This window comes from Tiliqua scincoides, chromosome 2, assembly GCF_035046505.1.
Source record: "Tiliqua scincoides isolate rTilSci1 chromosome 2, rTilSci1.hap2, whole genome shotgun sequence".
NCBI lineage: Eukaryota > Metazoa > Chordata > Lepidosauria > Squamata > Scincidae > Tiliqua > Tiliqua scincoides.
Window position 1 is genome coordinate 53,483,052 of NC_089822.1, and position 15,659 is coordinate 53,498,710.

The following is a 15,659-nucleotide window of genomic DNA, read 5'->3' on the forward strand; positions in this document are numbered from 1 at the left end:
AGGAAGGGTATTGAGAACAAAACGGCTAGTATTATAATGCCGTTGTACAAATCTATGGTAAGGCCACACCTGGAGTATTGTGTCCAGTTCTGGTCGCCACATCTCAAAAAAGACATAGTGGAAATGGAAAAGGTGCAAAAGAGAGCGACTAAGATGATTACGGGGCTGGGGCACCTTCCTTATGAGGAAAGGCTACGGCGTTTGGGCCTCTTCAGCCTAGAAAAGAGACGCCTGAGGGGGGACATGATTGAGACATACAAAATTATGCAGGGGATGGACACAGTGGATAGGGAGATGCTCTTTACACTCTCACATAATACCAGAACGAGGGGACATCCACTAAAATTGAGTGTTGGGCGGGTTAGGACAGACAAAAGAAAATATTTCTTTACTCAGCGTGTGGTTGGTCTGTGGAACTCCTTGCCACAGGATGTGGTGCTGGCGTCTAGCCTAGATGCCTTTAAAAGGGGATTGGACAAGTTTCTGGAGGAAAAATCCATTACGGGGTACAAGCCATGATGTGTATGCGCAACCTCCTGATTTTAGAAATGGGTTATGTCAGAATGCCAGATGTAAGGGAGGGCACCAGGATGAGGTCTCTTTTTATCTGGTGTGCTCCCTGGGGCATTTGGTGGGCCGCTGTGAGATACAGGAAGCTGGACTAGATGGGCCTATGGCCTGATCCAGTGGGGCTGTTCTTATGTTCTTATGTACAATATTGTCCATCTATATTAATGTTCATGAATTGTGTTTTAAACTTTAGACAGCTTGACTGTATAATAAAACCAAAGGCTTTAGTCTGCACATTGCTCTCATTTGTTCCTGAGTGCATGCTGAATAATTCTCATCTTTTTGTCTGTCTTGTCTTTGAACTCAGTCTGACTTTTCATTTCAGACATATGATGGGCTGTATTCTTAAGCAGCCCGCGCAAAATAAGGCAGAATTTTGCAGTGTTCCGTGTGCAATGGCACAAACACATGCAGAAGCTATTGCTTAATCATGAATTTAAAATGCTATGCACATGAGTGATGCTTTGTGCAATGTTCTTCAGAATACATTGCACATATGTAAAGCTTATGGACCAATCCTATCCATAGTTTGCTGTCTACGTGTATGCTGTGAAGCAGATTGCGACAGTGCACTAGTTGGTAGCACCAGCAGAAAGGCCAAAGCCTTCCTGGCACAGCACACACACCAGAACAGGTAAGATCCATGCTGTGCAGCACAGGAGCGGGAGAGGGACGGCAGGGAGGGGATGTAACAGGTGGGGGAGGGCAGTGATGGACGCAGAGGGTGGGCAGATCAGGTCTGGGTGAAGTGCCCTTTCCAGGCCTGATCTACCAGCATGGATCAAAGCAGACATGTGCCAGCTATATAGCTGGCACAGCTCTGAGTTGGCCCTTAGTGGTGACTTGCGCTTACCCCAAGGCAAGGGAATGCAAGTCCTCCTACCCCAAGGAGACTTTCCACCTGCTGAACTCCCCCATGGGATGCAGTGTATTGATGTGAGGAAGCTTAGGTGGAATTGGGTTGCCTGCCAGCATTTCCCACAACACCAGGGTGGGTTCCAGCAGTGTGCCTTCTCCCTTTTGATGCCTCCCTCTGCCCCCAGCTGGCAGCTTTTTATCCAATTCAGCCTCCCAGGCCCACCTGAGTTCAATGGGATGCAACTGGCTTGTGAGATGAATGGACCTGCCCTTGGTTTCAGCTGTGGACCCTGTTCACAAACTTGGGCTGTGATGCAGGTCAGGGCTGAGCAATCCTGCTCTGGGGTTGAATAACCCTACAACCTGGGGGTTCTGGGGGTCCAAGATGTTGTACTTAATCCTTACAGTGATTAATTCTTGTTTAAATTAAACAAATACATGTCTGTAACCTTGATTTTGTTGGTGTTGATTAATCAAGTGGATTAATAATCATTGCAGTGTTGTGATGTTAAATGTTTTGGAAGAAGGCAAACAAACCCTTGTTTCTTAAATGAATTCCTCATGACTTCATAATCTAGCTTTTTGTAAAGCAGCTGGAACAAAGGTTGTCAATGCCAATTGGATCCCCTTTTTACAAAGTCATGCTTTTCCACATGGCTGCAAATTTGGGTTTTGTTTGTTTTGGATTTTGTACTCGTTAGGACTTCATCCAAACCAAGGGTCGCCAAACCCCGGCCTGGGAGGCCATATGCCCGCAGCAAGCCTCTTTCTGGCCCACAGCCAACCTCTTGTCCCCTGAAAGCCTTTGGCCCACTCAACTGAACATGACCAGAACTGTGCTCTGATTTTGTCTGGAGGGTGTTCTGAGGGACAGAGAGGTAGAATGAATGAGCCCATTCATTCATTCATCTAGGTTCCATCTCTAATTTTTTTATTTAAATTTTTTTCCGGCCTTCCACACCACACCAGATATTTGATGCGGCCCTCTGGCCAAAAAGTTTGAAGACCCCTGATCTAAACTGTTAATCAGACAAGAGAAGGAGCAGAATGTTACAGTTTCTATTCCCACCTAGGCATGATTCTGGCTTACTTTGAAATTGAGACTGATCTTGCCCTATTCACACTCTCTCAAAGGGATGTTGTGAGGCAAAACGGATTCAGGGAGAGCCAGGCAAAAATCATATATGTGAATCAGGCCCAGATAAGCTCCTTGGGGAAGGGTTTGAATTTCTTGCCACATAGTGCAGTCTGCCTTCTTGAGTCCAAATCAAAGCCAGTACATTCTGCCTTCTTCCCTCTATATATTCAAAATCCTTGCAAGCCAAGTCACTGTTGATTGAACCATCTCACCATCCCACAAATCATAGAGGGCTGAAATGGTTTCCATTCATCATATGGCTCACATCACCGAAACAATCCAGTTGATTTATAAAGCACCTGCTGCTCCAACTACATGGCTTATTAGAACATAAATAAGGAACACCTTTGGCTATGGTCTTGTTATTTCTCATGTTTTGCTGATTAAAATGCAATTCATATAAGATGAATGTTACTATCCCCCTGTACTTGTCAGGGTGTATATTTTGTTTAGCCCTCTCATCTGAAAGAGGCATGAGACTTGATTGGCCACTTGACGTTTGGAACATGTTCTAATGGCTCCTCACCATTTCTGACTCCTTTCTTAAGTTGAAGGCTTGGAGGATTGTCCCTGGAGCTTCATTCAACAGAAGGCTTGGGTGTTGTGTTTGGGCCTACCTCCATCAGTGCAGTTGGTACTTCTTGGGAAGCAGCCACAGTGAGTGCTTTCACCATTTGCAGTAGCAGTTGATTTTGTATGAAGCTTTCTTCTTGAATTTCTTGGTTTTTAAAGGGGTAATTCTGATAATTCTTTTAAGTCAGGATCAATGGGCTACCCTTTAGCCTAATTCTGGGGTTATGGGCCTTGCCATGCATCTTAATGAAGCTTGAGGAACAATATCTTTCCAAACTTTTCCTCAGGGACATATGATTGGACCTCAAGGTGCTTTGAGTGAGGAAAGAAGGTGCTCAGGCCAGAGGGAGCCAGTGGCATAGCAAATGATCATGTATCCCGGTGCCAAGTTCAAAATGTTGCCTCGGAAGTGATGTCACTTCTGGTTGTGACATCATGCCCAGGCTTTTTAAAAAGTGAGAAGTGGAAGGAACCCACCTCCTCCCCCCAGCAGCTCACCACCCACTTGCTCTGCTACCTCCCCCTAGGCAGTGGCATAGCTAAGGAATATATCTGCTACCTGGGCTCAAAGAAGATTTTGTAGCCCCCCCCCCACATGACAAAATCAAATTTAATTAAGTAAATAAATAAAAAGTTATTGGCTCCATGTTGAATCAAAACAACTCATTGGCACTCAGAACAATCAGTCTCATAGGTCGGTTTGGAGTTAAGCTAATCCACTTTGTTTCACAAGGCAGTTGTGTTTTTATTTTCTGGTTATTTGGCCATAACTTTTGATAGAATACAGGTATTCCAGTGCTGTTTGTCGCATTGCATTCTGCATTAAATTACTTTTCCAAAGATATATAACATGATGGTATTATTCATACATAACAAGATTTTCACAATTTTGGTCACTAGTGTCAAGCTTACCTTGTAGCCCCCCTAAAGCTTGATGCCCAGTGCAACTGCTATCCCCTGCATCCCCTTAGCTGCGCCACTGGAAGGAGCCTATAACACCAGCTCCCATGGACACCAGCACTGGTCTGAGAGTTTTATTGCTGTATTGTGAATATTTTGTAAGCTGCCTTGGACTTTGCTTGGTAAGAGGAAGGCAAGATATGAATTCTTAAAAAAAAAAAAAAAAATAAACTGCAACTTTTCACTTTTTCCTCAATGGGGTTCAACAGAATAGAGTTCTGTCTTTGGACAATCATTTCTTCCACCAAAGACAATATTTGGCATGGAGAGTATGTAGAAATATTTAATCTTCAGTAGGGAACCTGAAATAAAATGCAAGGTGGATGAGGCGATTCAGGGTGAATAAAAAACACAAAGGAAGTTGGCTGACTGTATTTGAGTGAACCAACTTTTTACCTTAATAGCTGTATGGCTGCTATTGTCCTGACATGCACATCTCAATCAGGGCAAATGATTTTGGAATAGCATTGGGCCACATGAATTGATAAGAAGGACCAGCCTTAAGAGCTTCAGAAACCAATTGGAAACATTTGTTGTGGGGCCCCAGTCTCAAAGCCAAGGTCAGTAGAATCTTAGCGATATAATAAAGAAAATTTATTATAGACTTCATAGCTGATTGGTAGAATGAAAAGCAATCCAAATGCACACTTCAGAAAGGCATATGAGTTAATGGACCAAATGGATCCAAGCACATTTTAATATAAAATTGCATACATGTAAGACTACAAGTAAACAAACAAAATGTGTAGATGACCTTTGAGAATAGTTAAAAACCATTTGTGTTAGTGACTGTTACGATTTAGTAAAAGTACTAAAAGTAAAAATATTAATTTTTTTTTTAATTTTCACCCTGAGGCCAGGGGCCCAATTGGGAGCGATTTGTCCAATTGGCTTAAAGCCAGCCCTTTTGATAAGCCAGTCATGAATTAAAACCAATCAGCAGTGGGTCTCCCCTTAGTGCAGGAATCTAACCTTGAGAAGACTGCATAAAGCATCTCCTTCCTTTACAGGTGTTCCCACCCTGACTACAGCCCATAAACGGGCAGCCTAAGCTTATCAAGGTCACTTGTGAGAAGCTGAGGAAGCTAAACTGCACTGTCTCTTCCAGGCCAGAAAATATTTGAGGTTAGTTTTGCAATCCAAATCTGAAGGATTAGCAGCCAGCCTCCCTGAGCCAGAGAGTGATTGGTACTGGTTTCCCTTCCAACCCTGCTTACTTCAGGGTGCACACCAAAAATCCCTTAATTTAGGAAATAATCCACAACAGTCATCCCGTCAGGTCAGCAGGGGAGGACAGCCCTTGCTTTCCAATAGCAGAGTGGCACGGGAGCGTAGGGAGACAGCACAAGAAGCAGGCGATCCCAAACAGAGCCAAAGAAGCAGACACAGGCTTGTTTGTTGCAGAAGCATGTATTGGTAAGGAGCAGGCAGAAGAGTAGTCAGACGGTCCAGAAGTCAGGGATACAGCAAGGCACAGTCACAATAAGCAATCCAAGTCACAGAACAAACCAGCAGCACAACATGCAGAATCTCCACCACAGCAACCCACATTTGGTGTCTGTTCTTGCCCCCATATATACCAAGGCCAGCCAATCAGAATAGGGTGACCTCATCATCACAAGACAGTCTTGTGACCCTTTCTGATTGACTGTCCAGTGGTGCATTGGAACACTCCACCATAGCCTACGTGACTCTGCACACATCTCCCCAGGTCACATGGCTCCCACCTAACACAGGTGCAGTTGATTGCTAATCACATACATGTACAGTGCTGCTGTTCCTTTGTTTGCATTTCATACCAGGCCTGGACATCAAGGTCCCTCCTGCCACATCCTGGCTTACAACAATTCAGGGCATGGGATGCCAAAGGCCTGACACAACAAGCTGCCACAACCTCCACACTGGGGTGGTGGGACAAAGACAGAATCAACAGAAGTTCCTGGCAAATAAAGTCCCTCATGAATTAGAGATCATCAGTTGTTACTCCAAATGAATTCAGTGAGGCCCAGCAGTGGCAGGCCTGCCCCCACAGTGCCCTAAGACAAAGGTCCACGATGGTGACCCCCTGCACCAAGCCACTTCCCCACACTTACCTGGATCGCCATGGAGCCTTGCAGGACTCCAGGACCAACTAGGGAAGCGGTCTGAGGGGGGAATGTTAGAGGTTAGAGCTATGATGTTAGAGGTTAGAAACGGTTTATAGGGAAGAAACCCTTTTCTGATCTTTTCCATTACAAGATAAATCCCTTGAAACAAATGGGGGAACAAAATAGTAAATCAAAATGAATCATGGTGATTCATGATGAAATGAACATAAGTTTTCATTTAAGTGAAAAACATTTCCATTTGTATGCTTCAATTTTGTGATGAGTGAGATCTGGACCAAAAAAACCTGATTTGGTTTGATTTTGCATTTATGTCTAATCTAATGCATACATCCTAATAAAATGAAAGTTAATTAGTGGTTCCTATGGAGAGATGTATATTATGGTAATTTTGTAGAAAAGTTAACAATATTTCATATCTATGTTATTGTTCTGCAGTGACTAAAGGCACAAGTTCTCTTTTTGCAGTTCTGTTCAAAATATCTGCTTAATGTGCTTCAAAGTTAGTGCAGCTCCCCCCAATCCCTTTAATGAATTTACTGCAGAAATTGCAAAATTGCAGAGATGTCAAAACACTTTTGTGCCGTTGTTTGTAGAATCAAGTGTTGTCTTTTCAGAGGCTTCTCTGGATTTATTATCTATACAGGGTGGGAGAGAGCTATTTCAACAAAAAAACTATGCAAATAAATACATTCAATAATTTCACAGTGCTTGGTGACACAAGGAACAAAAATGTTAGATTTCTTTGTTTGTCACTGGCATCTCCTGGCAGTAAAACTATGTTGGCCAATGAACTGGAACTGATTTACAGTGGAATCATTGTTTTAATATATAGACCGAACGCTTGAGGCACTCATTCCTGGCTTTCCCACAAACTACTACAGACTCTGAGCACTCCACTATTAAAAGTCCTGTGATTACATGTAGGATCTAATTATCTTAGCATCATCGGAAGCAAAATAAATGTCTTTGTAGAAAACATACTGTACATTTTATTCATGACCTCTTAGATTATTAAAATGGGAGAGATGATAGTACTTGTTAACAATAATGTATCCATTTCTTCAAATGCCAGTGCAGCTGCGGTTTCCTACATCACCTTTGCTGCATTTGCAGCCTGCAATGGGTTTGCTAGGTCATTCATTTAATAACTGTATTTCGAAGATCCTATAAATTCATTAAACTTTTAGAGAGAAGAAACTAGGTTAGGTTTGATATATATCAAACTATCATTTCAAAATGTAATTGTCACCTAACACCTTTGACTTGTATCCTAAATGAGCAGCCCAATCCTAACTAATGTCCTGGTGCCGACATGGACAGGTGCAGCCTCCACTGCATCCAGCATGGGAAGAGAAGTTGCTGGAGGTGTCCCCATGGTAAGGTGACATTTCTCCATTTGTCTGGGGTGTACTCCAGAAACCACTATGGGGCTACTCAGGCTTGCACCAGCAAAATCACTGGTGCAAGTCTGAGCAGCCTTATGTCAATGGTTCAGGACCGGGTGGGGGAGAACAGGATATGGCAGAGGTCTCTGTCACTAGTCCTGTTCCCTCACAGGCCCAATCCATCCCCTCCTTGCCCTCTTCCTGCCCCTCCACTGACCTGAGTGAAGCTTACCTGTTCTGGCTCACGCTGATGTCCCGCTGGTGCCAGCAGGCTGGCACAGGCCTTTCCACCAGTGCCACCAGCTTCTGAGCTGCCACAGGGTGCTTTCTAGCATGTTTGCGACAGTGCTTGCGCTTGTTCCACTGGCACTAGGCCAGCTAGGTTTGGACTGATCCACTTATGCTGGATCCCAACCCCTGTTCCCGTGGAGTTCGGAGCTTCACGCCGCTCTGTTCTCCTCGGAATTGTGCCACCTCAGGAGGAGTCCAAGGAGACCCATAGGGGCAAAGGTGCCTTACCAAGAGGTAAGGGGAAAAGTTTCCCTGGCCTGTGGATGAGCTGCTTTGGACCCCTACCCAGAGCTAGATACAGCGCAAGCCTCTTGGCTTGCCTATTCCAGCGCAGGGTAGGATTGCGCCCTTAATTAGTCATTACTATGATTATTGGGACTTTATCACAATTAAATACTGTATAGGAAACATAGATTTGATCAAAATCAAAATGAGCAATTTATGTCATTTAATAATTGTGACAATCAAGTTATTTAGTTGCAGAGGTAAAGAATAGCCAGATTTTTTTTTCTAAGAAATAAACAGTGACCATGCTAGCATTTTTAAGAAGACACTGAGCTGTATCCTCAGTTTACTTATGGCCCAATTGTATCTCCCTTTTGTGCCAGTGGATCATGTGTTCCAGCGGTGCAGACTGTCAGAAACATGTGATAGAGCACATTGCAACAGCATGCCACTTAGGAGCACTGGCAGGAAGGCCTGTGCCAGGGCCTCCAAGAGGAATTTTATCAGGGGTTACAAAGATTTTGGGGCTTCCTTTTAGCGGTAGAAAGATTCTTTGGGTCCCTTTCCCTTCATAATTTCATACAATCCTTGGATCATAACTTCTACAAATCACAATATATAAAATCATGTATGCTTATCCAAAAAGTGAATGCTCATCTTCACACAATATATGCAAACATTTTCTGAGATCCCAGGAAATTTCCAGCTTCCCTCCATTAGCTCCCAGGCCCCTTTTTGACCCTGGACCCCAGGTATGATGTTTCCCCTGCACCCCCACCCCATGGGCACTGGTGAGATCGGGAAATGTTTTTGCCCTCTCCTTTGGTTCTTGCACCCCCTTTTTGACCATGGGCCCAGGTACAAATTACCCCTTGCATTCCCCTCTCATGGGCCCTGCTCTTCAACTAATACAAATGCAATTTGTAACTTCTTGTAAAATGCAAGTTGTAAAATGCAACTAATATAAATGCAGCTCCCCCCCATCTGAGTTGCTCTAAGGCACATTTTGTACATTGTAATTGTGAAGTCTGCACCGCATGTGCACCCTGGACCGAAAGTGCGCTTGCACCTTGCATTGCGACACAAGGCACTTCTGGGTTCTCCCCAGAGGAGGAGGTGCTGGCGTCTTCATGCCCCTGTTCCTTCTCCTGTGGAGGTTGTCTTTGAAGGGGAGCCTCCACAGGAGAAGGAACGGGGGCAAGAAGCAGCCACAGTGAGTGTCCCCCCTCCAGAAGGTGCTGGCGGCTTCATGAGCCTTTTCCTTCTCTGTTAAGTGATGGTGTAACATCTTACATCTGTCAAGTGTAAGTGCCTGAGTGTCTGTTAACTCAGTGTTAATGGGAAGCACTTCCTGGTAACTTTCTGTTAGGCTCCATAAGAACATAAGAAGAACAGCCCCACTGGATCAGGCCATAGGCCCATCTAGTCCAGCTTCCTGTATCTCACAGCAGCCCACCAAATGCCCCAGGGAGCACACCAGATAACAAGAGACCTCATCCTGGTGCTCTCCCTTGCATCTGGCATTCTGACATAACCCATTTCTAAAATCAGGAGGTTGCGCATACACATCATGGCTTGTACCCCGTAATGGATTTTTCCTCCAGAAACTTCTCCAATCCCCTTTTAAAGGCGTCTAGGCTAGACGCCAGCACCACATCCTGTGGCAAGGAGTTCCACAGACCAACCACACGCTGAGTAAAGAAATATTTTCTTTTGTCTGTCCTAACCCGCCCAACACTCAATTTTAGTGGCTGTCCCCTGGTTCTGGTATTATGTGAGAGTGTAAAGAGCATCTCCCTATCCACTCTGTCCATCCCCTGCATAATTTTGTACGTCTCAATCATGTCCCCTCTCAGGCGTCTCTTTTCTAGGCTGAAGAGGCCCAAACGCCATAGCCTTTCCTCATAAGGAAGGTGCCCCAGCCCCGTAATCATCTTAGTCGCTCTCTTTTGCAACTTTTCCATTTCCACTATGTCTTTTTTGAGATGCGGCGACCAGAACTGGACACAATACTCCAGGTGTGGCCTTATCATAGATTTGTACAACGACATTATAATACTAGGCGTTTTGTTCTTAATGTCCATCTAGCATGCAGGCTGGTTCATTTGCTTTTCATTTCAGCAACAATTTCACTTTGTGTAAGGAAGAAACAAAAATTAAGATAATGAAATTGATGCAGGGGCACAGGCCTCTCCCTGGATCCACAGATACCTGATCTGCAGATACAGAGGCCTGCCTGTATGTTGGTGTATGTGTGTTTTATCCATCCAATCATGTCCAACTGTTGGTGTCTTTATAGGTAAGGGTTCCCCATGCTACCCTGTCAAGCATGACTTCTTGCAGTTGTTGGATGTTCATCTTTGCACTGGCTTGATACCATCAAAACAGATACATTCTCTGCCTGCCCCTTCTTCTTGTTCCACTAACTATTCCTAACATCATTGACTTCTCTAGTGAATTCACACACAACATGTTTTATGCGTGTTATGGAATTGATCTTAAAATAAATAAATTTTATTGCAGTTGCAGTTTTACTTGGGTTAAAAACTAATCCGTATAAAACTGTGCCCTCTGTGCCTTAGGCAGCTGTCTAGTTGTCCTAATGATAGCACTGATCCTGGTCACACCCATGCACATCTTTCCTCAGTTGTGGTAGGCACATCACATTTTCAGCTAGGGTACCCCTGAAAAGGGCGAGGAAGCAAACAAGAGAAGAACACTCTGCAATCCAGGGCTTTTGTCACAGTAGAAGCCATGCTAGTCCCTTTTCTTGCACTATCAGTCAACCTCTGTGCTGCCAGATTCCCAATCCAAGTCTCACTCAGAGAACGTATGCCCACTCTAAGCTAATTAGCTTCCCTTCCGTTCCGTTCTGTTCCCCAACAATAGCCCCAGTTCTCTACTGCAGTGTTGCTAGACTCCACCACCAGGGTAGCTTGCCTGTTCAAACTGCAGGGGTCCCTCCTCCCAGTTCCTAAGGCAGCAGTCCTTCCAGGTACAACAGCACACCTCAACTCTCCAGCATTCCGCAGCCTGTTTGAGTAGTCTGTTAGTCAGCAAGCCAGATAATCAGTCCAGTAAACCATTAGCCAGTCTGTTGGTTAGCAGAGTTGTGGGTCAGTCCTTGAGTTAATAGCCAGTTGGTCAATTAGCCAGAAGGTCAGTCCACAAGGCAAAGCCATCAATCAGCCTCCTCTTCCCTCCACCACTCTCTATACACTACAACCCACAAATCCTGCCTCAGGTGCTCCTTATATCACTAGGGACCTCATTACCTCTAGTGGCTGCAGCTGTGCAGCACACCCTTTGCTGAAAGCCCAGGCCTCAACTCTTAAAGGGGTCACTGCAGACACCACATCCTATCTCCTCACCAGATCTTGTGTGATCCCATAGAGTCAAGACTTCTTGACTCTATGAATCCCAGAAGCTTGTAGCAAATAGTGTGGGAACTTTCCTCTGAGGTTTTGCCCCCATGAAGTCAGGAAACTTACTGGTGTGCCCATATCATATGATTCCCCACTTCAATGTTTATAAGGGAGTTCTTCCTCATGTTCTGCACTTCTGGTTTTCAACCAAGGAAGCAGAATTCCCAAATGGGAAACATAAGAAACATAAAAACAGCCCCACTGGATCAGGCCATAGGCCCATCTAGTCCAGCTTTCTGTATCTCACAGCGGCCCACCAAATACCCCAGGGAGCACACCAGATAACAAGAGACCTGCATCCTGGTGCCCTCCCTTGTATCTGGCAATCTGACATAACCCATTTAGAAAATCAGGAGGTTGCACATACACATCATTGCTTGTAACCCATGATGGACTTTTCCTCCAGAAATTTGTCCAATTCCCTTTTAAAGGCACCTAGGCCAGATGCTCTACTGGCCACATCCTGTGGTACATCCTGTGGTAAGGAGTTCCACAGACCACGTTGAGTTAAAAAATATTTTCTTTTGTCTGTCCTAACTTTCACAACATTCAAAACACTTTTTGATAGGATGCATTTCCCAACCCTGGTTTCTTGCAAGGATGTTTCCCAAGAATTAAGTGAAATTGGGGTCTCACTGCTGCATCCCACTGACCAAATCAATCACTGTGCACAATGTATCAGCCAGCACTCAACACAAGCCTCTGCATCCCTCCTGTGCTGTCCCGGTGGTGCCAGCGCAAGCAGCAGTACATGCCAGATGAGGCAAATTCCCGTCAGGCAGCATGGAGCAGTGGAAAATGGCAATGGGGGTGGGGGAGGATCAACTGTAGTAGCACACACTATATCCTATCCTGCTTCCCAGGACTGATCTGCCGACAAAGGTGCTTGTGGACTTGCGCCAGCCATATGGCTCACACAGGTCTGAGTAGAGCTATTATATGGGCTGGAGCTTTCCCCAGGGCAAGGGGACAACTTACCTCATGGAGACCTCCAGCCTACAAAATTCCCGCACAGGATGCAGTTCAAGGCCAAAATCCTTTCCTGAGGATTACTTACCTGAGAGTAAACCCCACTGAGCTCAACAGAACACTTCTGAATAGGCACACATAGAATTGGACTGTTAGGCCACTGCAATCAGTGACCAACTTCCTTAGTCATAACTAATTAATAGAGGTGTTTGTTTCCATTGAGAATGAGAAAGACAGGTTTACAGCCTAAATCTTATGGAACACAATGGACTTACTTCAGAGTAAAGTATATAAAACCATTTTCAAACACCTTCACTAATTAAACTTTTTTTCCCCTAAAGAGCAGCTTAGAGAAGTCCACTAGACTTGCATTTTATTAAAAGCAAAATTCAAATAGTTAAGAATGCAAAAGCAGAATAAATAAACATACAGACAAATGAATACAGAAAAATGAAAACTATTTTCAAAACGAATGGGAAAAGACCAAGAGAAAATGAAACACAAAACTTTTGAAGACTCATAGAGAAAAGTCAATCATTTCAGAGATAAATAACAGAAGACAGAAGTAGGCCTTTAACTTTGCACATTCATGCTCAGGCCAGAGATTATGCTGTTGTAGCTGCTAAGAAAATTCATGAGAATGTAACTGTAAATAATATGACACCAAATATTAATCAAAGATAAATTACTTTGGAATATGTCAGAATTAGAACATGACCTATGAACATTTTGTCTTTGACACCTCTTATAAAATATAACTGTTTTTGTAGGAAGTTTCATCATTAAAGCTCCCAGGAACAATTGCTGCACAAGGTTTCCACAACCTGGCAGGGGTCTGATAAGACTGATTCATAGAACCATATTGAATAGGTTTTGTCATTTTTGTCTTCTAATCATGGTTACGTTGAGAACCTGATTTACTCTCAGATGCCTCAGAAGCAGCTCAGCTTGTACAATTTGCAACCTCAGCATGATGAGTAGAATACATGATGGCAGCCTTCAGATGCTGCCAGGGTCTTCAGAGTTCTACAGTTGATGCAAACATTATAACTCTAAGTTATAAGGAGCCATCATGTTTGTAAACAACTTAGGGTGCAATCCTAACCCCTTATGTCTGTGCTTTCCAGCAATGGAACATGTGCTGCATCCTGCAGTCGGGTGTCACTCACGGAGGCCTCCTCAAAGGAAGGGAATGTTTGTTCCCTTACCTTGGGGCTTCATTGCCCTTATGTCAGTGGTTAGGATTGTGCCCTTACTTCTTTGAGACTCCACCAAATGAGAGCATAGCTTGTGCCTTCCTTAGCAAGAGTCACATATCATACCTCCATCTCACACTTTAAGAAATAAAGCCCTCTTTTTTTTATTGAACTGAAGAAGTGAATGGGAGAAGAATGTGGGCCTGATCCTATTCCTGCTACCACCAGAGGAACAGGTACACGTAGGGTTTCGAATGTGTCATAAAGAATGTCGCGAGTATGTGGAGGCCAATGCCAACAGCAGCAAGACCTCCACCTGCTCTGGAGCGTCACCTGTCGACAGGGGGTAAGTGAGCCACTGGGCAGCAGGAGGCTTGGGGAGAAAGGAATGGGGCAGGAAGGGGATGGGGGAGGGCCATCAGGGCCCAGGAGGGGGCCCAGGGGAGGGTTTCAGGCCCAGGAGGGGGGCGGGTGGGAGTGACAGCAGAGGCTGCCACTGAATCCTATCTCCCTTCCCACATACGAAAGCTCTACATGTGCTGTTTGAATCTGCACCTGCTATGGAGCTGTTGCAGATCCAAGTAGTCCCATAGGGGCTGCCTGGTCCCCCTATGTTCTCTTGCCCCGAGGAGAACTCTAGTTGCCTCCTGGGCCCTGCGGGATATAGTGGTTGCTGTTTCAGTGCAGCTGCACTACTGCACCAGAAGCCCGAATTGGATTGGGCTGTGTATTCTGTTTTATTCTGTTTCAAAATGAGCACCCTCTCTCTCTCTCTCTCTCTCTCTCTCTCTCTCTCTCTCTCTCTGTGTGTGTGTGTGTAAGCTCAATACTGGGTTGTGGAGGTTCATAAAAAGATGGCTCCTACTATAAGGAACTCTCATGTTACAGAAATATTCATTTACAATGTAATAAGCACATATTGCCACCAGATAAAATTATACTTAATGAAAAAAATATACATCAAAGGAGAAAGTCAACACACAAACAAGTAAAAGCAGAGATCTCTATCCTTTACATTAAGCCAATTCAAAAAACTTTAAAATTGTGGACGGAAGGGACTTGAAGTGATAAGAGAAGAATGGCCAGGAACTCTCTCCTGGAAAAAAAAAAATTCCATCAGTGCTTCTTTGTGCAGAATGTTTTGTTATTAGTCAGAGCTAATGGAATTGGGTTTTGTAGGGAGTGCTATGGCTGCAGTTATTACTGCAGCTCTGTTCTGTGCTATATAACACTTCTACCTCCTCATTGCCTGGGGGGAATAATTTTTTTTTTTCTATTCAGCTTTTGTTTAAGTCAGACCTTCCAAACATTTTATGTATTCTAACAAGGCTCTGCAACTAGAATTGTCCCTATAAACAGATTCCACCATTAAGAGCTATATACTAGGATAGCTTTATTGAGGCATGAAATAAATAAGACACTGCTGATAAAAACTGATTATCTTTCCATTTAGTAGATGCATTTGTTTGGCGTGAATTTCTGTTTTGGTACTAGTCTTCCTAGACATTGTGCTATTTTAGATTCTGGTCTACTGATACCAGTGAGAATTTGTCACCAGTAGTTACAAACCCTGTAAGTACTATCTTAAGCCTTCATTAGTTTGCTTCTGGCATTTTCTTTCTGCTTCCCAATGCTTAGAAATGTGACATTTGTGTCTCAGGATGATGGCATCATTCTTCCAGTGAGTACATCTATTGCTGTTTGTGCCTCTATTTGGAGTAGACTGACACTGGGACTAATTGCTTCTAAACAGGAGGCCAAGAAAATGTTGCTTTATGAAAATCTGATGGGTACTGAATACAGAAACTGTTCATTCTGAGGGGAAATTTTTTCATTTTAATTATTTGACTTATTGTATTCATTTTTATGTCACAGACTAACATGAACAACCTAGAAACAAAACATTTCCCTACTAGCATAATATGTTCAATTGAAACAAGTATTGTAAAAACCATTCAGAT